Source organism: Pleurodeles waltl, chromosome 8, assembly GCF_031143425.1.
Source record: "Pleurodeles waltl isolate 20211129_DDA chromosome 8, aPleWal1.hap1.20221129, whole genome shotgun sequence".
NCBI lineage: Eukaryota > Metazoa > Chordata > Amphibia > Caudata > Salamandridae > Pleurodeles > Pleurodeles waltl.
The window spans coordinates 1,131,771,919-1,131,797,056 of NC_090447.1; the positions used below are offsets into that span (position 1 = coordinate 1,131,771,919).

Here is a 25,138-nt window from a genome sequence, read left to right on the forward strand (position 1 = left end):
TGGATTGTGGTGAATCAACAAAATCAAAATAAATCCACTTAGAGGAATAATCAATTAGAACTATAGCATACTGACTTCCATAAGGCAACAACTGAAACAGACCCGAAAATCCAAAGTCAATTTGTGCCAAGGACCCTTTGGTAAGATAACCGGTAACAATGGTTTCTCCCTGACTATTCAATGTTTGCCCGAGACAACACATTGTGGGCAGACCTCAATGAACGCTCTAACCTCTGCATCCAATTTAGGCCACCAGTAAAACTGTCTCAATCTCTTAGATGTAGCTGAGGCTCAACCTGTATGTGAAATGTTTACAATCTTTGACCTGAGACTACCAGGAGGAACAAATGAACCATTACGCATACAAATATTTCCCTCACACGTAAGTTCGGATGCTACCTGTTCAAAGCTTTGTAACTCTCCTTCAACCTTTCTTGGCCATCCTTCTTTTCTGTACATTAAAACTTTCCGCATAACAACATCCCCTTCCACGGCCCTTGCCCAAACTACTTCAGAGATTTGCCCATCTATTCCTTGCACAGCATCAATTGTCCCCACAACACATTCCAAATCCTCTTTGAAAGAATTATTTTCATTATTTGATGGGAGGTGTGAAAGGCATTCTGCTCTAACATTTTTTCCTCCTTTAATATATTTTACTTGCATGTCATACTCTTGTAATTTGGCTAAAAGACGAACTAGACAAGTGGATGCCTTTCCTAAACCATTACCTGCAAGTAGATACACTAATGGCTTGTGGTCTGTAAATAATTCAAATGGTTTTCCCCACACATACACCTTGAATTTCAGTACCGCCCAAACACAAGCTAGCGCTTCATGTTCTATGGTACTATAGTTTACCTCTACCACAGAAAGTGACCTGGATGCAAAAGCTACCGTGGTTTCAGTGCTACCCACAAAGTGTTGCAAAACATACTCGTAGTCTCTTTAACCCCTTCGCTGCCAGGCCTTTTCCCCCTCCTGTGCCAGGCCTTTTTTTGCCTATTTGGGGCAGTTCGCGCTTAGGCCCTCATAACGTTTTGTCCACATAAGCTAACCAAGCCAAATTTACGTCCTTTTTTTTCCAACATCCTAGGGATTCTAGAGGTACCCAGACTTTGTGGGTTCCCCTGAAGGAGGCCAAGAAATTAGCCAAAATACAGTGAAAATTTCGTTTTTTTCAAACAAATTGGAAAATGTGGCTGCAGAAGAAGGCTTGTGGTTTTTCCCCTGAAAATGGCATCAACAAAGAGTTTGCGGTGCTAAATTCAGCAGCTTCCCAGCTTTCAGGAACAGGCAGACTTGAATCAGAAAACCCAATTTTTCAACATAATTTTGGCATTTTACTGGGACATACCCCATTTTTGCAATTTTTTGTGCTTTCAGCCTCCTTCCAGTCAGTGACAGAAATGGGCATGAAACCAATGCTGGATCCCAGAAACCTAAACATTTCTGAAAAGTAGACAAAAGGGGTCATTTGTGTAGATCCTACAAGGGTTTCCTACAGAAAATAACAACTGAAAAAGAAAAATATTGAAATTGAGGTGAAAAAAACATCAATTTTTCTCTACGTTTTACTCTGTAACTTTTCCCTGCAATGTCAGATTATCGAAAGCAATATACCGTTACGTCTGCTGGACTCCTCTGGTTGCGGGGATATATAGGGCTTGTAGGTTCATCAAGAACCCGAGGAACCCAGAGCCAATAAATGAGCTGCACCCTGCAGTGCGTTTTCATTCTATACCGGGTATACAGCAATTCATTTGCTGAAATATAAAGAGTAAAAAATAGCTATCAAGAAAACCTTTGTTTTTCCAAAAAGGGCACAAGATAAGGCGTTGAGGAGCAGTGGTTATTTGCACATCTCTGAATTCCAGGGGTGACCATACTAGCATGTGAATTACAGGGCATTTCTCAAATAGATGTCTTTTTTACACACTCTCCTATATTTGGAAGGAAAAAATGTAGAGAAAGACAAGGGGCAATAACACTTGTTTCGCTAATCTATATTCCCCCATGTCTCCCGATAAAAATGATACCTCACTTGTGTGGGTAGGCCTAGCGCCCGCGACAGGAAACGCCCGAAAGCGCAACGTGGACACATCCAAATTTTTGAAAGAAAACAGAGGTGTTTTCTGCAAAGTGCCTACCTGTAGATTTTGGCCTCTAGCTCAGCCGTCCCCTAGGGAAACCTACCAAACCTGTGCATTTCTGAAAACTAGAGACCTAGGGGAATCCAAGATGGGGTGACTTGTGGGGCTCGGACCAGACCAGGTTCTGTTACCCAGAATCCTTTGCAAACCTCAAAATTTGGCTAAAAAAACACATGTTCCTCACATTTCTGTGGCAGAAAGTTCTGGAATCTGAGAGGAGCCACAAATTTCCTTCCACCCAGCATTTCCCCAAGTCTCCCGATAAAAATGATACCTCACTTGTGTGGGTAGGCCTAGCGCCCGCGACAGGAAACGCCCCAAAGCGCAACGTGGACACATCCAAATTTTTGAAAGAAAACAGAGGTGCTTTTTGCAAAGTGCCTACCTGTAGATTTTGGCCTCTAGCTCAGCCGGCACCTAGGGAAACCTACCAAATCTGTGCATTTCTGACAACTAGAGACCTAGGGGAATCCAAGATGGGGTGACTTGTGGGGCTCGGACCAGGTTCTGTTACCCAGAATCCTTTGCAAACCTCAACATTTGGCTAAAAAAACACATGTTCCTCACATTTCTGTGGCAGAAAGTTCTGGAATCTGAGAGGAGCCACAAATTTCCTTCCACCCAGCGTTCCCCCAAGTCTCCCGATAAAAATGATACCTCACTTGTGTGGGTAGGCCTAGCGCCCGCGACAGGAAACGCCCCAAAGCGCAACGTGGACACATCCAACTTTTTGAAACAAAACTGAGGTGTTTTTTGCAAAGTGCCTACCTGTAGATTTTGGCCTCTAGCTCAGCCGGCACCTAGGCAAACCTACCAAACCTGTGCATTTCTGAAAACTAGAGACCTAGGGGAATCCAAGCTGGGGTGACTTGCGGGGCTCGGACCAGGTTCTGTTACCCAGAATCCTTTGCAAACCTCAAAATTTGGCTAAAACAATACATGTTCCTCACATTTCTGTGGCAGAAAGTTCTGGAATCTGAGAGGAGCCAAAAATGTCCTTCCACCCAGTGTTCCCCCAAGTCTCCCAATAAAAATGATACCTCACTTGTGTGGGTAGGACTAGCGCCCACGAAAGGAAATGACCCAAAACACAACGTGGACACATCACATTTTTTCATAGAAAACAGTGCCTACCTGTGGATTTTGGCCTGTAGCTCAGCCAGCACCTGTGGAAAACTAGCAAACCAGCGCATTTTTGAAAACTAGAAACCCAGGGGAATCCAAGATGGGGTGACTTGCGGGGCTCTGACCAGGTTATGTTACCCAGAATCCTTTGCAAACATCAAAATTTGGCCAAAAAAACACTTTTTCCTCTCATTTCGGTGACAGAAAGTTCTGGAATCTGAGAGGAGCCACAAATTTCCTTCCACCCAGCGTTCCCCTAAGTCTCTCGATAAAAATGGTACCTCACTTCTGTGGGTAGGCCTAGCGCCCACGAAAGGAAATGGCCCAAAACACAACTTGGACACAACATATTTTTTCACAGAAAACAGAGGTGTTTTTTGTAAAGTGCCTACCTGTGGCAGAAATGCCCTAAAATAAATTTGACCCCCCCCAAACTCCCCCTGCCCGGGAGCGACCCTTGCCTACGGGGTCGCTCCCCCTGCGTGACATTGGCGCCAAAAAACAAATCCCCGGTGCCTAGTGGTTTCTGCCCCCTTGGGGGCAGATTGACCTAAAATCGACCAATCTGCCCCCAAGGGGGGCAGAAATGGTCTAAATACAATTTGCCCCCCAGGGGAGTGACCCTTGCCTGATGGGTCGCTCCCCATCTCTAAAAGAAAAAAAAAAAAAAACCACAAAAAACAAATTTGCCCTGGCGCCTAGAGGTTTCTGCCCCCAGGGGGGGCAGGAATGGCCTAAAATAAATTTGCCCCCCCAACCCCCACCCCCCCCGGGAGCGACCCTTGCCTACGGGATCGCTGCCCCTGCGTGACATTGGCGCCAAAAAACAAATCCCAGGTGCCTAGGGGTTTCTGCCCCCTTGGGGGCAGATTGACCTAAAATCACCCAATCTGCCCCCAAGGGGGGCAGAAATGGTCTAAATACAATTTGCCCCCCAGGGAAGCGACCCTTGCCTGATAGGTCGCTCCCCATCTCTAAAAAAACAAAAACGAAAAAAAATTGCCCTGGCGCCTAGAGGTTTCTGCCCCCCCCTGGGGGCAGATCAGCCTAATAATAGACCGATCTGCCCCCAGGGGGGACAGAAATGGCCTAAAATAAATTTGCCCCCCCCCAACCCTCCCCCCCTCCGGGAGCGACCCTTGCCTACGGGGTCGCTCCCCCTGCGTGACATTGGCGCCAAAAAACAAATCCCCGGTGCCTAGTGGTTTCTGCCCCCTTGGGGGCAGATTGACCTAATATCGGCCAATCTGCCCCCAAGGGGGGCAGAAATGGCTAAATACAATTTGCCCCCCAGGGGAGCGACCCTTGCCTGATGGGTCGCTCCCCATCTCTAAAAAAACAAACAAACAAAAAAAAAACACAAAAAAAAAAGGCCCCTGGCGCCTAGAGGTTTCTGCCACCCCTGGGGGCAGATCGGCCTCCAGCGGGGGCAGAAATGGCCTAAAATAAATTTGCCCCCCCCAACCCCCACCCCCCCGGGAGCGACCCTTGCCTACGGGGTCGCTCCCCCTGCGTGACATTGGCGCCAAAAAACAAATCCCGGGTGCCTAGTGGTTTCTGCCCCCTTGGGGGCAGATTGACCTAAAATCGGCCAATCTGCCCCCAAGGGGAGCAGAAATGGCCTAAATACAATTTGCCCCCCAGGGGAGCGACCCATGCCTGATGGGTCGCTCCCCATCTCTAAAAAAACAAACAAACAAAAAAAAAACACACAAAAAAAAATTCCCCTGGCGCCTAGAGGTTGGCCTAAAATAAATGTGCCCCCCCAGGGAGCGACCCTTGCCTAAGGGTTCGCTCCCCTTGCGTGAAATTCACGCAAAGAAAAAACTCCCTGGTGTCTAGTGGTTTCTGCCCCCCTTGGGGGCAGATTGGCCTCATCAAAATAGGCCAAGCTGCCCCCAAGGGGGGCAGAAATGGCCTAAATATAATTTTCCCCCAAGGGGAGCGACCCTTGCCTAAGGGGTCGCTCCCCACCTAAAAAAAAAAAAAATGATCCCTGGTGCCTAGAGGTTTCTGCCCCCCCCCCGGGGGCAGATCCGCCTAATAATAGGCCGATGGGGCAGAAAAGGCCTTCCCGAAACAATGCCCCCCCCTGGGAGCGACCCTTGCCCAAGGGGTCGCTCCCTTATGACAATTTCAGAAAGAAAAAAAAATCCCTGGTGTCTAGTGGGGTTTCAAAAGCCGGATTGCAAGCAATCCGGCTTTTGAAACCCTGGGAGAGACTTCAAAGGGAAGGAAATACATTTCCTTCCCTTTGAAGCCCCTCCGGGCCTCCCCCAGTGATTGAAAGAGAAATGCTTTGCATTTCTCTTTCAATCGCGCTGGAAGCTCCCCTGTGACAAATCAGCGCGCGCTCACGAGCTGACGTCACAGGGGGGGTGGGGGGGCTCGGGTGGAAGGGGAAGGTCTTCCCCTTCCTTCCCCGCCTTGGGGGAGAGGGGGGTGCACGGGGGCGCGCTAGCGCTCCCCCAAGTTCCCCTGTGCCTTGGACGAGGTCACCTCGTCCAAGGCACAGGGGAACTGTGTAGCCTTGGACGAGGTCACCTCGTCCAAGGCACAGAAGCGGTTAAACTAGCATCAGTAGTGATGAAACATTTCTCATTAGTGTCAATAGGTTTCAAAGCCGGGGCTTTAATGACCATTTCTATAACCTTTTCAAAACCTTCAGTCAGTCAAATTTCATACCTTTTCGAAGCATTTCTCTCAGCGGTTAAACAACAAGGGCATACCCTGGCACAAAGCGAGCATAATATTGACATAGTCCTAAGAAAGATCTTAATGTTTCTTTATCACTAGACACCAGAACCTGTTGAATAGCTTCAAAATGTAATCCTGCTTCTGAAATCATATGACCCAAATCTTCAACTTCTTTAACCAAAATCTTGCACTTCTCCAGTCTTACTGTAATACCTCTCTCCCTCAGAATATTTAATACCTTTTCTAAATTCATTATGTGTTCCTCTTTTCCTTTTGTGAATATTAAAATGCCATCTTTGAATGCTTGTACACACTCCAAATCACCAAGCAAATGATCCATCATCCTTTGAAAGACACTGGTCGCTGATGCCAGCCCGAAAGGTAGCCTCAAATACTTATATGCCCCATAAGGTGTCACAAGTTTAGTGAGATCTCGTGAACATTCATCTAATGGGATCTGATGATAAGCTGAATGCATATCAATTATTGAGAAATACTTTGCTCCACTAATATTTGCCAACATATCCTGCATATGAGGGAGAGGATGACAATCCACCACTATATTTTTGTTAAGTGACCTTAAGTCAACACACAGCCTCAACTCGCCTGATTTCTTTTCTGTGACCACAATCTGAGAAACCCATTACGAAGCTCCTGCAGGTTGTATTACCCATTCTTTTTATAACTTATCAAGTATCTCTTTCAGTTCGGTTCAAATACTTAATGGAATATGACGTACTTTATGCACTACTGGACATGCATTAGACTTCAATTTAATATGGTGTTCAAATCCTAAGACATTTCCTATGTCTTTCTTGAAAACTTCAGAAACTTTTTCTACTGTGTTACAAAATATATCTTCATTTTCCACAATAGAGTACACTAGTAAGTCACCTAACGTGACTGTTTCTATATGACCTGGTCTCAATATAATCCCTAGTTTAGCCAGATCTCTCCATCCTATAGTATCTCGCCCTCTGAAGGCTACATATATTTTTGTTGATATTTTTCTACCTAAACACTCTACAGTCCCTTCAAAGTAACCCAAAATATCAATATCAAACTCTCCAAATGCTTTAGGATTGATATCAGTCTGTCTTAACTCAAATCCCTGTGGCCATATTTTAATGAAAATATGATCTGCCAAATATTGACTGGTGCACCAGAATCTGCCATTACCACAATGTCCCTCTTATCTATATTTGCTTGAATCAGAGGACCTCTAAGTTTAAACAGAACTTTTTTATTTCCAATAGTTAGCAAAACATTTTCAAACTTCTGTGCACACGCATCCATGTCATTCATCTCAACACTACTTATTTTGACTCTACCATTGTTCCCTTTATACATCTGACCTCCTGCTCTGCACATGGCTCTAAAGTGTCCTATCTTCCTGCAATTATTACACTGTTCATTGATAGCTGGGCATAACGTCGAGTTACTAAAATGCACTTGTGAACCACAGCAGAAACATACTATTTGGCTTCCCCCTTTACGTTTGATCTTTGTGTACACCACACACACCACATCCTCTTCAACACATGCCACTGAGAGGTTATTCTCATTTCCTGCTAAAGCATGTGACGAAAGAATAGATCATTCTATACTTTTTGCTATATCAAGAACCTAAGATAATGTAGGATTTCTGCAAGTTAGTAGTCTTTCCTGAATTTTTGTATTGAAACAGACAAATTGATTGTGAATATAAATATGCACATTATTTTCAAACTCGCAGGTTGACGCTAATACACGCAGATATGCGATTAACTCTTATACCGTTTCATCACTTCCTTGTTTCCTTTTGACAAAATGATGTCTTTCCAATAGAACGCTCGTCTCCTCTGAATACTGTGTCTGTATTCTTTCCTTGGCTTCTTCATATGTATCCCACCTGACATAATCTCCAATTGGTGCAGGTACTTTGGGTAGATCGTCTAAAACGCCTTGACCTGCTATTCCTAAATGATTAACAGTAAAGAAGTTTTCCGTTCTGCTTCATACCTAGCCGCTCCAATTGCAAATATACGTAGCCATTGTCTCCATTTTACTATTGGCTGTCCAGGGCTTTGTAAGAAAGATGGTGGCTGAATAACGTTGTTGGTGGTAGGCATATACCAAATGTTACATTTTATAAACAAGAAAACTGAAAAATTATAAAAAATATGAAGCACTGTGAAAGCACCTTTTTTCCTTTTTTTGAACTTTAAGGTACAAAACCAATTTCCAACCTGTATTAGTTTAATGTGTTTATAAATTCACATTGATCTTAACACTTGCAATTCAGTTTAAGCCCAATCCAAAGTGGCAACCAGCGACATGACGTGTGGGTTCACATGGAGCGCGTAATCAAGTAAACAACAAATTCCTTCGTTGTATTCAAAACAAAGAATTTGTAACCATGGATTGTTACTATGGTTTCCTCTCACATGACGTGCACAAAAATATGACGTCACAAATCCCAGAATGCTTGACGTGTTCCTGCTGCACTCCTCAATACTGCACAGCCACGGATTCAATCGACAATCCAAAACGGAATCAACACCACTGTTCTTGACAGTTACACGCTGTTACGATTTACACAGAGGATAGCGACTCATGTGACAACGACGACTCGGGTAATAACATTTCTCTTTCCTTACTTTAGAACAGCTGCAACTCCTTCTCCAACATCTGTGGGTTTTTCCTTTGCTGTTTGTTTGTTTTTTCCATTGAGATGAGGTCTCCGAGTACAAGAAATGTCCACAGCATAAATGTGCAGTCTCTCCTTTTACCCCACTCCTGGTACCAAATAATGTAGCAGGGGATGGCGCACATGAACCAACTAGAAACGTTGTAGAAACACAAAGTGTGGTTTATTACATTTAAACCCACGACACCGTGCAACTGGGAGGTGAGTGTTGGCTAGTCCACAGCCCAACAACGAATCCGGCTGCCGACCATGCCAACCCCTACCTTCCAGAATGCCTATTGTCATGGAACATTGCACTTCAAAGAAACACTACTCTTACATAAAAAATGTGAACATGTGCATTTTAGAATCAATCATTCCTGTTTAAATAGTTTTCTATTGAATTTCCCTACATGACGTGGCGATGAGTAGACAAGCTTGCTGTACTTATGGATCTAAACTGTCACGAACTGATGAAATCGACCTCCATATGTCAGACTGTTTACTCATAGGAAGCAACAGTACTTGACACTGAAAGTAAAAGTGCCTACATCCTCGGAGTCAATGAACTAGCTTCCACAGAGGGCAACAAAAAAAACTGTGCCACCACCAGCAGGGAGGACTAGATTGTTCCTAGCAAGCAACTACATTCATGTTAGGAATGGCATACAAAAACAGGTATAACCATCAAAAATAAATGTGTCTAATACTGATAATTCAGACAGCTCGCCATTGTAGGCTTTTTGGGACACACTGTTTTAGTGATATCTGGGTTGCACACTTTCACAAAATAAGTGGTGAACTTTAAGGCACAATGGGCAATTAACAATGTGCAAAGTTGGATAGGATTTTCTTACATCTTTACATGGACTTTCAGGATTATTGACAAAAAGGAATATAGGGTAAAGTAGTTGCAAATAGATATTGACCCTTCCTTCCACTCTGCTTGTTTAGACAAATTTACCAGGGACTACACACCCAGAGACTCTTGTGCTCCTGCTCCTACAGTAGTAGTACCATTTTTAAGAAGCCAGTCTATATTTTAGACCAGCTTTCTGGCATTCGCTATTACCAGATATCCCAGTCTAAGCCTGGCCAGGGTTGCCCCCCCCCGCTGGGAACCTACGAAGAGCTGTTAGTGCTGTCCGTTTGAAAGTATGGTGATCCAGCTTGTTTGGGCCCATTTGTATGAACATAGATTTGAGGTCACCAAAGGTTGTGTCTGCTACCCAGTGATTCCCAAATGGTACCAACTGGCACTGAATTTTCTATTTCTGGTGTGTGGTATCAGGAAGGCAGCAACAGGAACAGAAAGTAAGCAGGATTCTAATTTAGACTTCAGACCATTTTTCTCCAACACCCTCAGCAGGGAATAAGAGGCAGGGGAGTGGCTGAGGCTGGGACATTTGGTCAACCATGCCATGTCATTGGGCTTCAAAGGGGGCATGGAGCAACATTTTTAACCCTTGGAATTTTGTTGGACCACCATCCGTCCAATGTTGTGCATTTACAAAAAAACAGACGTGATACGACTTCAAACCATCAGGCACTATCACTGTTCTAACCGCTACTGAAGTCCAACTGGTTATTTCCCACTGTACAGAAACTGAATACATGAAAAAACAAAATAGGCTTCATCTCCTTAACAACCGACAACATTTTGGAAAACATTTTAACAATCGTGCGGGCTTCACACTATAGAAGAAGCCCTTAGATGTGTTGGGTTTTCAGCAGCCAGGCACCATTATAACAAGCATTTGCAATGCAATGGGTCTCGCGTTTGCTGGAGTTAGAGCTGTTAGCGTTGTAAATACCTAACTGCAGTTTTCTTGCCACGTAAATTGAAAATGAAAAGTAAAACAGTTTCAAAGCGCCACGGCTGCCATTAGCATGAATGTGAAGGAGAGACACAAAAGGAAAAAGAAGTTCACTTGCAGTCAAATGTATCTGCAAATGTGCAATTATCCATGTAAGAGGGTCGATGGCCAAGGCCGTATCAAAACTGCCCCAAGTAGGGACAAACATAAAGCATTTACCAATGATGATAAAGAATTTTTGAAAGGCAAGCCCATGAACTAGTGATAGTGATGGGCGTGCGGTGGGCGTGGTTAAAAGCTCACAGATAGATTACATCACCTCAAGGCGCTTACAAGCTCGACCTAAAAAAGCAAGTGTCTCTCACTTCAGAATAGCCAGAACTAAAGCCTGGTGGGATAAAAACAAACAGGCCTACTCTGGACACTGGACTGCTGGACTGAGCGTCATTGCACAAGAGTGGTTGCTCACGAAACAAATGAACAGTTGCTTTAGAAAAGACTGATGTTTCACAGCACCCTTGAAGGTACTATTAATATCCCTTTCCTGCTGCTCATGTCATATTTATATTTTTTATTTATGCAGTTTTATATAGCGCTGACATTACCCCAAAGTATTAAAGTGCTTTATGTAAGAATTAGACATTACATAAGAAGGCATAAACAATAGTCATTTATATTGAGTAAAAATATGTAGCTTAGAGAACAACCCCGTCTGGACGGGTTAGAACTCTCTTGTATCAATGGTACTACACTAACAGCACTGTACCATTGCGAGACTGCCATTCCTTGATAAAGGAGCTATACAGGAAACGCTTCAGCCCCTAACAACACTCTTACATTGTGAGACTGACATTCCATGGTAAGCACTTTAAATCAAATGTATCAGTCACTAAAAGCAGTTTAATTGTGAGACTGACATTCCTTGATAAAGGCACTTTACTTCAAACGCATCAGCCACTAAAAGCACTATTACAGTCTGAGACTGCCATTTCTTGGTTAAGGCACTTTACTGGAAATGCATCGGCCACTAACCGCACTCGTACATTGTGAGACTGCCGTTACTTTGGTAAAGGCACTTTGCATCAAACGCATCAGGCACTAACAGCACTCTTACTTTGTGAGACTGAAATTCCTTGGTATATGCACTTTACAGAAAGCGCATCAGCCACTAAAAGTAATGTTCTATTGTGAGACTGATATTCCTTGGTAAAGGCACTTTACTGGAAAAGCATCAGACACTAATAGCACTCTTACTTTGTGAGACTGCCATTCCCTGGTAAAGGCACTTTACCAGAAATGCACTAGCCACTAACAGCACTATTTCATTGTGAGACTGCCATTCTTTAGTAAGGGCACTTTATAGGAAGCTCATCAGCCATGTACAGCAGTCTTGCATTGCAAGATTGTCAACAGCATTATTACACTTCGAGACTGCCATTTCGTGGCAAAGACACTTAAGAGGAAATGTGTTCGCCACTAACAGCACTGTTACATTGCGAAAGTACCATTCTTTGCAGGAAACGCCTCAGCAAGGGCAGCATAGCGAGAAACTCCTCTCAGCAAAGTTATCTGCACAGCTGATCGGTCACAGCAACCTGCTTACCACGAGAAAAAGTCATGGCCTTTTTTAATTTTTAACAGAGTTGTTTTTTTTTTTATTTCTTTGTTGTAGTCACCTCCTAGCAACGTACAGAATGCAGCTAATTAGAGATTGTGAATTTTATCCTCCGATCTCCTGCGACAGGGGTCCTTCCAAGTTGCTGCTGTTCCCAAAAAAAACGAAATAATTTAACAGAGGTAAGTAGCGACTGGTCACCTTTAGGTTAAAACGGTGAAACGAGGCATGGGGTTAGATGTTGCCGTCAGTATTATTCAGAACAGGGATTTCGTCGATTTACAATCTAGCGGTAGGTGCCTGCTACTATGTGGCGTGTTTTTAATTAGCCGAAGGACTAATTGTAACACGTTAACATTTATTTGCACAAACTTTATCCAGGTTAAGCATCAAGCTGCTGCGATATATTTAAAACAGCATTCTAAAACGTTGTGGCATCATTTCCTGGATGAGTTGTGTAAAAGAGCGACGTAAGGACTGAAGCATCTGACTTAAATCATCGCACACAGTTTGAGGAAGACAGCATTTTCGTCGAGTAAGTGTAAGGTTTTGTCATCCTAAGTAAAGTTCTGTTTCCCAGTTTGCCTTATGCTCACAGTTACATTTTAGGGCAAAAGGCCAGTATTTATCTATATGGTGTTTCTATAGCGCCAACCTATGCAAAAGTCAGCGAAGCGCTGTACGTGGTCAAAGACGAGAATAAAGTTCACGAGTAAAAAGAGAGGTAGATTGCTCGTGCAATGTTAATGCATTGTGATGTGATTGTAAAAAAGCTTCGGAGGTAGGGTACGGGATGAGATCCTACAAACTGAGGAGGTTAACTTGTGACCAGATACATTATGCAGAGAAGTATTTGGAAAGGTTTTTAAGTCCAAATCCAACATGCACCCTACGGGTGACTAGCCGCGCTTTAGAAAGGATGAATGATTGATGCACTACAGTGAGATAACCATCTCTTCCAGGTAATAGTACCCCATCAGGGTCTTAGACTGTTTCTAACAGACAGCGATTAGTAATGTTGTTCTTTGGTCTTGGGCCAGTACTGTGGGTGGTCTGTCTGTTTCTCCTTCAAACATCTTCACCGGCCCTGGTGTGGACTGGTGACCAAACTGGGAAACAGCTGTGGTTGACATGGTGACCTCACAAACCATTATGGGCTCGCCCTCTGCAGAATGTGAATGGGCCCCCTGAGTCTCCCATATCTCACAGACCTTGGGCTGAATGGGGCTTTTTGAAGAGCTGGGGTCCCCTGCTCTGCAGGAGCTTCAGGGTCCTGTGTTAGACCCCTGAGTGGACATGCTAGCTAACCGGGGAGTGGGGACTTCCCCAGTCGCTACTCCTGTCCTGCATGGAACCAACATTCATATGTCAATTCTGGTTTATTTTCCAAAAAAATAATGAACACGTACGCCTATCTACAACCACAGGCCGGCAGTGAGACAATTGGACCGAAAAGGCCTGAACTGGTTGTGTACTTAAGTGGGCTTGTGTCTGCCTTTGTCTATTAGATTGCAAGAAGAAAGAAAAAAGGAATGAGCCAACCCCCTACCTGCCCCAACGCCCCGCCCCTGCCATTAGAGTATGAAAGTGGGAATAGATCTATGATCCAGTCCAGCATTTCCGGCCATCCAAGGCCTTCTTTTCACCCTTATGGCTCATGTACACTTATCCCGCTCTGCCTTTACTGAGTCTTTTGCCTTCCCTATAATGTGATGCATAGTGTTCTGAGATATTTGAGGGACGTGATATTTCTAAATTCAGTTGATGATAATGCTAAGCAGGATTTCCGAAGCCATTCTAAAGCCTCCCCTCTCTATTCTAATGTAATCAAGATATTTCCCGGGCCCGTGAGTGCTCATTTGTGATACAGCCATATTATCTGTCAGGGAGTGTCTTTCTGGGGCAAGATTTAGAGTTAAGCCTAGCTCTGGTATTTGGGCCCTGGGGCCACTGGCTGCGACATACATTCTAAAGCAGACTACTGAAATGGCCCTTGCAAGGAGGTGGGCTGAACCAATGCTGGGGGTAGAGGTGGCATAACATTCTCCATTAGCTGCCCTTTTGGCAGTGTGTTGAAAGCCTTAGTTCAGAGTAGAGGAGGGTTAGTGGTTAGTCGAGTGGTTATTGTTGGTTGTAGGGATTAGTCTTGTGCTCGCAATAAAACCAATCCATGCATTTACTCCAGTTTCCTGGTCGTAAATTAAAATAATATGAATTAGATGTGAATGGGAAAGGGTAGTCCGTAATGGTGGGTGAGAGCAGATAGAGGGGGAGATTTGGGCTCATCTTCACTGATCCTGTCTGCTGTTTTGCATAATCAAACTTGCAAGCACCAAATGCAACTAGCCAAGAAGGCACATTGTAGGTGAGGGACTAAAAGACATACTCCCAACATTTAGGAAATGTAAGGGGAGTGTCCCATTTATTAGGAAGGATCACTTAGCCTCTCCCCCACTCAGATGCAAACCGCATTACAGTAAACTGTACTCTGCCTTGATGGTGTCTCTTCTTTGTTGCACTATTGGTTGAGGTTGGGGACCCTATTGAGTTGGGATGTCCTGCTTTCGTGTAACCCATGATGAACTTTCACCAAGCCACAATTCTTTGAAAGTTCCCAATGTACATACCCCTTTTGGCAGCACATTCAGTGCTTTTCATTCTCTTCAGAGCTGCTAACACCTCACATTCTTCTTTGAGGACACTTTTTGGATCCAGTGTTCTCTTTGAGTGAGTGGCTGTCTGATTCCTTTGCTCCCGAGATGGAAGGTCGATTGTTTTCTCTTCTTTCATTACAGTTCCATATTCCTTCTCTTCACTGACCCCACAGACTTAGGATTTAGTTCAGTAACAATGATGGGTAACCCCAAACCACATATTGTGTCTCGCTAATGCACTACCTGATTCCTTCTGTCCATTTATATCTCCAGAATTAAGAAATAAGGGGGCTTTCAGGGTAGGATCTCCATTCAGACTTCTATTCTATGCAAGCTGAAACCTTTCCCCTTGGAGTCAGACCTTATCCCACTGACCAAACTTCATACCACTACAGATTCTAGCTACAAAGTACCTACTTCCACTTATTGTGTTTCTTACAAGAACAGGACTATTGCAATGACAGTTCTTACATCATCATTCAAAGAACACTGTTGTACCCAACTTTTAACCACTTTTATGGAACGAAAGAATGGTGACCTTAAACAATGGAAACAATATTGCGGTAAGTCATAGCCACTCAGCAAAGCTACCATAAACACAACCATAAGAACATGGACTTCTTACAAAGACTAGTTGATCAAGTTTGCCAAACCACTGATAATATTCTGGAATTTCTGGAATTCTGTTACAGTTACACTTCTGGCAAGTAGTGCAGAGGTCGTTGTGGGGCTTTTTAGGAGTGTATGATTGTGCAAAGTTGTTTTTCTGCAATCTTTGCAAAATTATAATGAAAACTTTACAACTTTTACAAATGTTGCACATTTGCACTTGTGCATACATTATTATATCAATTTACGACCCGAATTGCACTCAAAAGAAAGACCACTTGGTACCAACTGACTTGCCCTGGAAGGTGAAACCTTTCCCTGCAGAATATAATATATAGACATCCACATGTGCACTGGGCCTGTCTCTTGTCAGTTTCAGCAATGCTGTTCTGGAATCCCATAGACCCAACTGACACCACTCAAGTGGTTCTTCATGAAGTAGTCTCTCTTATAAATGGCCTTCCTAAATGGGACAGAACTACTCCAATACTCAAGAAACTATTTTCTCCTTTACTGCAAGAAAGCATCACATTCAAGGTCGCCTGAATCATCTACAAGGCTGTCAGAGGAAAACCAACCACACCGCTGGAGGAACCAGACAACATGCAGCACCAGCGCCTCCAGACTAGAAATGAGCAAGAAGGAAACAACCAGATGCCAAGCCTTCTCCTGCAATGCGATACACCCACTGTCTGGACCACAATCCCAGTCCAAAACTGGCATAGCAGTTCCCGTCGCCAGTTCCAGAAAGGGTTTGGAACTTATCCTTTGAAGCAACAACCCATCACTTCATAGCCAGAGTCATTCCTCCTATTTGCTTCCACTTCCTCTGTCCCTGCAGGTTGTGAACAAAGTTCATGCATGGTTCCCTCACGCCTCTACCCCCCAAGCAACTATTTGTACTATAAATCTTGTAAAACGTTCTTCTATGTGGAGCTCCATTGCTTTGTAGCCAGGTTTGTGCTTTATAAATCCAATACACACATATTATGTATATTATGCAGAAAAAAGGTTTGCAAAAAGTAAACTGCAGAGAAAACGTCTGCATATTAGTATCAAGCGTAATTTAAAAAAACAGAAAACATTTGCTTGGGTGAAGACAAATCAGAAATATTCACAAATGGCAAGATTGGAGACCTTTTCAGTTGTGTTCCCTTTCAGTTGTGTTCCCTTTCAGTAGACTTGCTTTCTATTGGTTAACTAACTGTTTTTCATGGCAACCATAAACAGATATCTTGCGCTGTTTCTTGACTTATTTCGTGGTCAGTTCATCTTTTAAAAAATGCATTAGCTGGGCTAAGTTTCGAGTGAGCATATAGGTCTCACTGTGCCATGCTGCTGAGACTCTATGAATTTTTATTCACTATAAACATATCAGCTATCACGATATCAGGTAGGAACTCTGAGCTGGGCTGTGGTGCCCATGGAGGTCAATGTAGTGTAATGCTTAGAACCAGTTGTAAAACTCATTTTAGCTTGTATTAGCTGCTATCTCAGGATTAGGGGTTATGGTGCACATGTACTTCAATATAGTGTATTTCCTAGATGTGTTTTAACCCTTAATTCACACTTAAGGTGCCCACACTGCTGGTAGTAGTCACCAGGGATTTACATGAGAACGTTAGTTATCCATTTTGTATGAATACCACATTTTATGTGTGTGGTATTGATTGTTGCTGGAACACTATAGTAGTCACTGATTCACCCTCTGTTCCTGGACACATTTTAAAATCATCTTCCAGTGTCCCAAGGTTGTTTGCCCTATAGCTGTGTTTATTTTGTATGGCTGTGCCAATTTTGCCCACTTCTAACATTTGTTCTGTGTGCAGACCTGAGACAAGCCCAGGCCAGAGACTGCAATATCATTCAATTCTCTCATGTTTCTGACTACCTACAGTGCTATTCAGGTGCCACTAATTGGTTCTCAATGTTGCATGAGACATCATCTGACTGGAAATCATGGGGCAGATTTACTGAAGTTTCACCCTACCCAGGACAGCAAACAAAATTGCTGTGCTGCATCGTATGAAATGGAGAGAGCAGAATTCTGGCATATCGACCAAGATATGGCACACTTCTGCTCCCTCCTTGTGCTGGTATACTTGAATCTGCCTAGCGCCAATGCAGGCACCCTTGCTGGATTGTTGCAAGGGTGCCTGTATTACGAGCAGGATTGTTTTGTGAAGGAAGGGCTACCTCCCTACACAAAAACAATTATTAAAGGTGTTTTCCTTTTTCTATCATAGAAAAAGTAACAATAGTCTGAAATGTGTCGACCACACATTATGAGAAGCCCACGCTGAAGGTTAAAAAAGAAAATGTATTTATGGATTGCCGTCAAAGCCTTATTGGATGCTTTGCACACATATACATCTGACAGCTCAAAGACAAAGTGGACTATCTCTAGATGAACCCTTGGTTAAATATGTACTCCTGGTCGCATCATGCTAAGACTGTGTATTACATACAAGAATCGTGTGAGGTTTCTGCACTAAAAACTTTGGAACCATTTTGATTGGTTTATATATATAATAATAGATTGATTTTGATATGATGGTTTGCAGGCATATGAGACACTTAAGCATCATGGAGTTCTCAGCAAAACTTGATTCTCAGTAACAGGAAGCATTGTTTTTCTGGGTGTTGCAAATACCTGGACCATTGGAAGTAGTGTTAGCAATGGTGTTCTATATACAGGCTAGAAAAGGAACCTCTCTGTATCTCAAAATAAAAAAGGGCAAGTCTTTGTCTCATTCTTGCCCACTGCTCCTTATTTTCTTGTTTCTGCTCTCTGTGTATTAGTTTGAATTCTTGGATTAGGTTTTTTGTCTAGTCTTCTGATTTCTAGTTAAAATTCTTATGTTAGTGATTTGTTTGTTTTAATTAGTATTGTTAATAATTGTAAATTATGGAGAGGTTTTTCTGCATTTGTTTGATTTTTCCTCTCGTTGGTACTGCTGCATTGCCTCTGTTGCCTTACACAAAGTTCTTTGTGCCTTTCTTGGTGTCTCTTCCCCTTCCTTTCAGTGATTCTGGAGAACAGTGGTTAAACGTCTGAAAGGTCACCCTCATCACCTTTCTCTAGAAGAAGAAGGAGGTAAAAGAAGCAAGACCTGCATTGATAGAATCTCAAACCAACATCTGCAGGCAACTGGCATTTAATGACCATAACATATGTGCCAGTGTCTCTGTAGTGTGAAAGTGGTAGTGGCCAAATGTGGTGTATGTACCTTAGTGAGTCCTTTCCTGTCATTACCTGCAATCTAAAGCCTATGAAGGATGTGTTCCACAACTTTGTCACTAAGAGCAATACACCTATTAACATCTACCTGTGCTTACAGTGTGCCTGCTCTGTTTAAGGGAGGGAAATGTGTTTCTACTGCTATGTTCAGCAATACCAGTACAGCAAACCAATACAGTGCTTTACCACTGTTAGTGTGCACAAGGAGAGCTGCCTACTGGGGTATCCTGTTTTAAATTGTCAGGAAGTCCTCTACAACCAGGTCTTTTCTTCAATCCATGTGAGGTATAGAAGTTGAATTTATGTTTAGACTTCTATGTGTGGTGCGATGAGCATAGAGTACATGTGATGTGCTTGACTGTGGCAGCTGAAGAATCCATTGTGGATCTCTTGTGTGCAAATTGTACACACGACTGAGGTTAGAGAGAGCTTATTGGGCAGCAATGTGATTTGCAAGGTTCCTTGAGGAGAGAGGGGCCCCATTGAGTTATAGGAATATTCCTTGCCCCCATCCTGCTCCATTCTTCCCCTAAGATGTGCTATCCACATGAGTAGCCCTGCAAACAAGTCTCAGGCCTGCCATTGCAGTGTCTGCGTGTGCAGTTTTAAACTGCCATTTCATCCTGGCAAGTGCACCCACATGCCAGGCCCAAACCTTCCCTTTTATCACTGGTAAGTTACCCCCAAAGGTAGGCCCAAGGTAGCCCCATGAGTAAGGTACAGGGTGTTTAAACGTTAGTACATGTAATGATGTGTTTTACATATCCTGACAGTGAAATACTGGTAATGTCGTTTTTCACTTTTGCAAGGCCTATCTCTCCCATTAGGTAACATGGGAATTGCCTCAAAATATCTTAAGTGTAATTTCCCACTGGGAACAGATAGAGATATGGAGTTTAGGTCTCTGAACTCACAATGTAAATCTACATCTTTGGGTGAAGTTGTTTTTTTAATTGTAAGTTTGAAAATGCCACTTTCAGAAAGTGGGCATTTTCTTTCTTAACCATTCTGTGCCTCTGCTTGTCTGCTGAATACACGTCTGGGTCAGGCTGACAGTTGGGCTGTTTGTGTATTCACTCTAGATAGCCACACAAAGGGAGCCGAGGCGTGCCCTAATTATCCTGATGGCCCATCACCAAGCTGATGTGTCTTCCTGAGCTATGGTGGTGGAAGGAGCTCACACTTGCACCTGAATAGGGCTGTGCCTGTCCTCATACAAAACAGTCTCCAACCCCTGGCATGTGTCTTGGGCCAGGGAAGAGAAAGGCAGGGTCTTGTGCACTACAAAGACTTCTCTCTGAAGTTTGCCTACTTCAAAGATAGAAGTGGGCATAAGTACTGGAACTCTAACACCACAAACTTAGAATCCTTCTGGACTGAGGACATTCTGCCAGGAAGAGGAGCTGAATGCTGTAGAAGGGACTGACATTCTGCCTGTTGCTTTGCTGTGATGACTTGCTGCTTCTGTCCTGGGAGTGAAAGGACTGGACTTTGCTCTCTACATCCTACTTTCAAAGGTTCAACAAGGGCTTGGACTGAGATCGCCTCCTGTTAAGAAGTTTCAGGGACATCAAAGACTTAATCTACCAGCACCCGGGCTCTCTTGCTGAGAGTCCTGACTTGCCAAGTGGTGCCAAATCCAGTTCCTGAACTCTTGGGAGTGAATTCTGGTGCAACCAAGAAGAAACCAAGCACATCGCCTCCAGAGCAACTTCGTAACAAGTGCTGCACCTGTGGACCTGTGATGTGATCGCAAAGTTGACACCTCGCATCTTGACCTGCTGGATTCATCAACCCTGCCGGGTCATAGGGAACCGACGCCTCGCCACCAACACTTCATCACCTTTCCTGCAACCGTCAGGAACCTATGCCTCACATCCCTGGTAGCAGTAAGGAACCAACGCCACCCCGGTTCTGGCAATGCCTTACCTCCCCAACTCTATGCAATGTCTTTGTTTCCTCATCGGTTCCCAAGGTACTGTACCTGGGGTCCGTGTGACTCTGTGACTGGCCCGCACTCCCTTGCAAGTGGCGTTGGACTGTTGGGAACAACTCCGTCAAGATGCCATGATAGTCCTAGTTGGAACTATTGTGTTTCTAAGCGCTATACTAAGATTTACTCTGAAAAATTGTATCTTTGCTTTTGTATGTTGGATTTTTGTCATTTTGGTCTAGTCTTATTGAGATAATTGCTATTTTCCTAAACTGGCGTGGAATACATTTGTAGTTTTTTCACTGTGGTATTGTGTGTATGTACCAATACTTTACACATTGTCTCTGAAATAAGCCTGACTGTTTGAGCCAAATTACCAAGGGGGTGAGCAGGGGTTATTTTAGCTGTGTGACTCCCTTACCATGACTAGAGCGTTGGTCCCTACTTGGACAGGATGCGACCCACTGCCAACTTCTAACAGTCTCTTTTACAGGCAGTTTCCCACCCTCCCCTTATTCCTGCTGGCACTAGAGAACAAAGACTGCAGCTTGACTGGAAGAAATACACAAAAAGTCAGGAACTTCCTAAATTATTCCTAGATCTGTGGGATGCACAGTCTCCGTCTGCAAACTTGTTCTAAGAATGAGGCAGAAATTCCAAACCATTTTGCCATGATTTTTTCACTATGCCGTGCAAGACGCCACACAGTAGTCAAGACAGAGAAAGACATTAAAGCCTCGGGGTTGAGGTTGCTGACTGCCAACTCCTCTTTGTCAGGCTAAGAAACAGGAACCTGGAATTTCTGCACCCTACCAGGAGATGTTGCCTTGAGACACCTTGAAGGAAGGAGCACACTGACTGCTGAACAGCAGTACTGCATAAAGGAAATAGTACCTAGAACAGGAGGACCGAGCTGAACCGTGCTAGACAAATTTGACATTGACCCATTGTATCCCAAGGAAAGAGCTTCATTGCCATACCCCAAGGTGAGGGCTTGTGAACCTCGTGGTCCTGCCCTGTGCCCCAGAGCAAGAGAATTTACTCTCCAGTTCTGTGCTTTCATGAGCTGGCTGAAACATCCTCCTAAATGCTCCCTGGAGTGAGTGTGAGAATGAATTGTGCATTAAAAAAAAAAACTCACGTGACAGGACTGGGCAGAGCAAAAAAAAAACAGGGTCATCCAAAGAAACAGAATAACTTGTGCTGGCTTGGTGCCAAAGAGAATTGTAATCGTATTCAACAGTTGCACTTCATACACCAGACAAGATTACAGGGAACTAGGAAGGCCCTTCATTCATTTAGGGGAAGGGGCTTGGGATTTGGGCCCGAGGAAAATTAGAGGAAAAATTCCTTTCCCCTGACAGTTTCAAGCGAGTGCGGGTTATGCCTATCTGTGGCTGTGCAGTCTGTACCAGATTCAATAGAACCCTAAAGTTGGGGGTTGGCTAGCTACTCATTTTATCCAGATAATCATGTGAATTTGTTTCCTCTGCCTATCGTGTGTAGTGTTCAGCTGCATGTTGTGATTAAATAACTTTGTTTAACTCATTGCGCTGGCTGGACAATTATTAATTGTTATTGTCTGCTAACTGAGTTCTCAGTCGCTATCAAATGCCACCTCCTATGAGTTAGCCTTGGGCCAGTCTTTCTAGCTAACATGTCAGTCAAATTCCAAATGGGTGGGCCAGATTAAAAGTTTTGGGTCCATTAGTAAAGTAAGCGCCGTGACTCTTATTGTCACAGTTTGAGCCAGGTAACACTCGGGACTTTCAACTTCCAAAACATTCACACACAGGGTTTTGTTTCTTGTCAAAGGCAGACTTTCATCCAAGACTATTAACACTCACAGGTGCATTTTTGGGCTAATGTGTGTGAAAAGTTTGGTATTCTCTTATGATGTTCGAGGAAGTGCTTACATATGGCAAGGATATGGTGAGTAAAACATTGTCACCTGTTAAGGATGTGCCTCGTGATGTGGCTCGTATCTATTCTCTCTGAAAGTCCTCACTGACAAATATAAACTTTTGAGAGCTATGCATTGGGTTGTATAGATTAGTAATGTCATGTTTTGCTGGGTCTGACAGCGGACTTCAATTCAGTGAATTATGACATCCAACTTGAGAGAGTATCCACATTAGTTGGATCCCTCATGGCCCATGCAGATCAGAAACGTCTGACCCATGGAGTCACCCAAGGTTGCACTCTGTCCACCCACGTCCTTGTATATCTGTATGACTGTGCTATTTAATATTTTAGATCCAGTAGTTGCAGTACAATCTTGTGAGACTGATATTCAGGTTTAATATACATTTTCCAATGATTCCACCACCGCAGAGAGCCTACAAATATCTTGTGTGAATTACAGTTCTGGATAACTGCATACAGCCTACAACTGAATAGTTCAAAAACTAAGCTTATATGTATTTGGTAAAAAGGCAAATGTAGCTAAATTCTCATATTACTCCTGAACTCTTTGGCCAATATTTTCCTGCATCACCCAAAGTTAAAACCCAGGTTCCCTCTTACTAAAGATTAATTTCTTAATGCCCAGAAGAGAGACTTTGTGAGTAGCCAGGTCCATCAACTATGCAAATTACAACATTCACTCTTTTGCTTTCAAGGAAGCAAAGAGTTTTTGTGGTTGGGACTGCCATCAGTTTCCTCTTGAACTACTGTAAACTCTCAGCTCTCCCAGCTTATTTGATCGGTAGACTCCAGAGTGCCCCGAACGTGGCTGTATAACTCACTAAAGGACCATATGTCCGCAGCCTAACATTTAAATGTCTCATAAAATGAGGCAAACCCAAATAACCCTTAGACCGGGGTGGTTTAAATAATGAATAATAACTTGGTCACTCGGGGAAGTATATGCCTAAACTTCCACGGCACTTTTAAATTTACAAAAAAACTTCTTATATCCAGGTATAATATCATTAGATTAGTTCCTATTTCTTATTTGTTTCTTTTATCCAGATTTTTTTGTTACATTTATAAAAAGCTTAAACATTTCAAAATAGGTGCTCTTAAAAAAACAGTGCAGTGAAAGTGATTAGTGTGATAATTAAAGTGCCAGAGTGTTATATACAATATATACTGAATGTGGTAAAAAGCATAAGAAAACAGTGAACTTCAAGAAGACCCCTCTATTCCAGGTGTCTTGAAGTCACCTTGTATATTTAATCCACATTTAATATAGTCAACGTTTCGACCCTATGTAAAGACACAAATCATTAACGGGTTATCTTCAGGACTGAAAAGTTCTTTATGCCGGTAGCACCTATTATTCAAGATTTTAGACATTGATTTTCATAAGTGTTTCCTAGTAATTATCAGAAAACGTCTGATCGTTTTTGTGAATTTCAAAATATTAGGCAAATAACCATCTAATTGGTCTTGCTTCTTGGCTTAACACAGACGCCATACCTTCATTTAATGTTGCTTTAATCAGATTCCTCTGTCTGCACGCAGACGCCGCTTGTCTCCGACTATTTAAATTGAAATGTCTGCACGAGCTTACACTGGAGTATCTGGTTAATATAGTCAAAATGTATACCTCAAGCCAGAACCTCAGAATACTAACTCACAAACACCTAATTGCCCTTCACTACACGTTGATCTAAGGGAGGCAAAGCACTTTCTTCACCCAAGGCACACAGTTCTGGAATTCCCTGCTTATTGAATTCTGCAAAACTGAATATATAACAGTCTTCAGTAAAACTCAGAAAACTCACATATTCTATTGTATAGTAAGATCCACGGCAAGACACCTATTTGAGAGTAGTGTGTGTGCAACAAATGTGGTAAGTGAGGTAGGCAGCAAGCTTGTCAGACTAGAGAGTAGAGAAATTGCTAATTGAAAATAACTTAGAATGTAAGTAATGATTACTTTCTTGCATATTGTGTTTGCTAGCACAGATTGTGCCATTTTGTATCTCTGTAAATAAGATGTTGTTTAAATTTCTCAATACTGGGGTGGTTCTGCCCTCACAGGAAATATATGTATCAATGGTATGAGTTTGAAACTGGTATCGCTACTATATAATATACAGACAATATACTGATATAGGCAATATTCCCAATGGTCTTCGGAATTCAGTTATGGTTTTTACAAGGATGACTGGAAAGTGACCAATAACCTTGGCCTTTTTTAGGTTTCACCTGCACAGTGCTTGCAAAGTCTTTTGTACTTAAACAAATTCTTAAAAGGGGCTTACTTTCCATTTGTTGATATGCTTGTCACTTTGTTTTCCTTGTTTTCTATTGCTTGCGGCATGCTATTTGATGTTGTCTTCCTCTTTCCCTTTGTGTGTTTCTTATCAGTGGGGCTTGGACCAAGTACTCCTTCCTTTTAACTTTTCCTCCTTTAACCCCCTAGGTGCCTCGGGCGAGCTGGTCTCGTCCTCGGCCACGGTTGCTGTGTGCTGAGGACGAGACCAGCTCGGCCTCTACCCGGCCCATGAGGGGAGAGCTTGTGCTCCCCCTCTGGGCCTCCCACCCACACCTCCATCAGGGATGGAAGGGGAATCACTTCCCCTTCCCCCTTCTGCCTCCCCCAGTGACACCTGATGACTTCAGCGCGCAATCACACGCTGACCTCATCAGAGGTCACCTCCCATTGTGCTGGAA

The 25,138-nt window shown here is 43.3% G+C and overlaps 1 protein-coding gene across 1 annotated transcript in view; it reads left to right on the forward strand.

The window, feature by feature from the left end:
- Window positions 1-11,968: 11,968 nt before the first annotated feature.
- Window positions 11,969-25,138, forward strand: part of LOC138249191 (THO complex subunit 1-like) — a 41,109-nt gene continuing 27,939 nt past the window's right edge. Inside the window, exon 1 of the mRNA XM_069203182.1 lies at window positions 11,969-12,257. The gene's annotated coding sequence lies outside the window, so the exon portion shown is untranslated. The remainder of the gene's footprint in view (window positions 12,258-25,138) is intronic.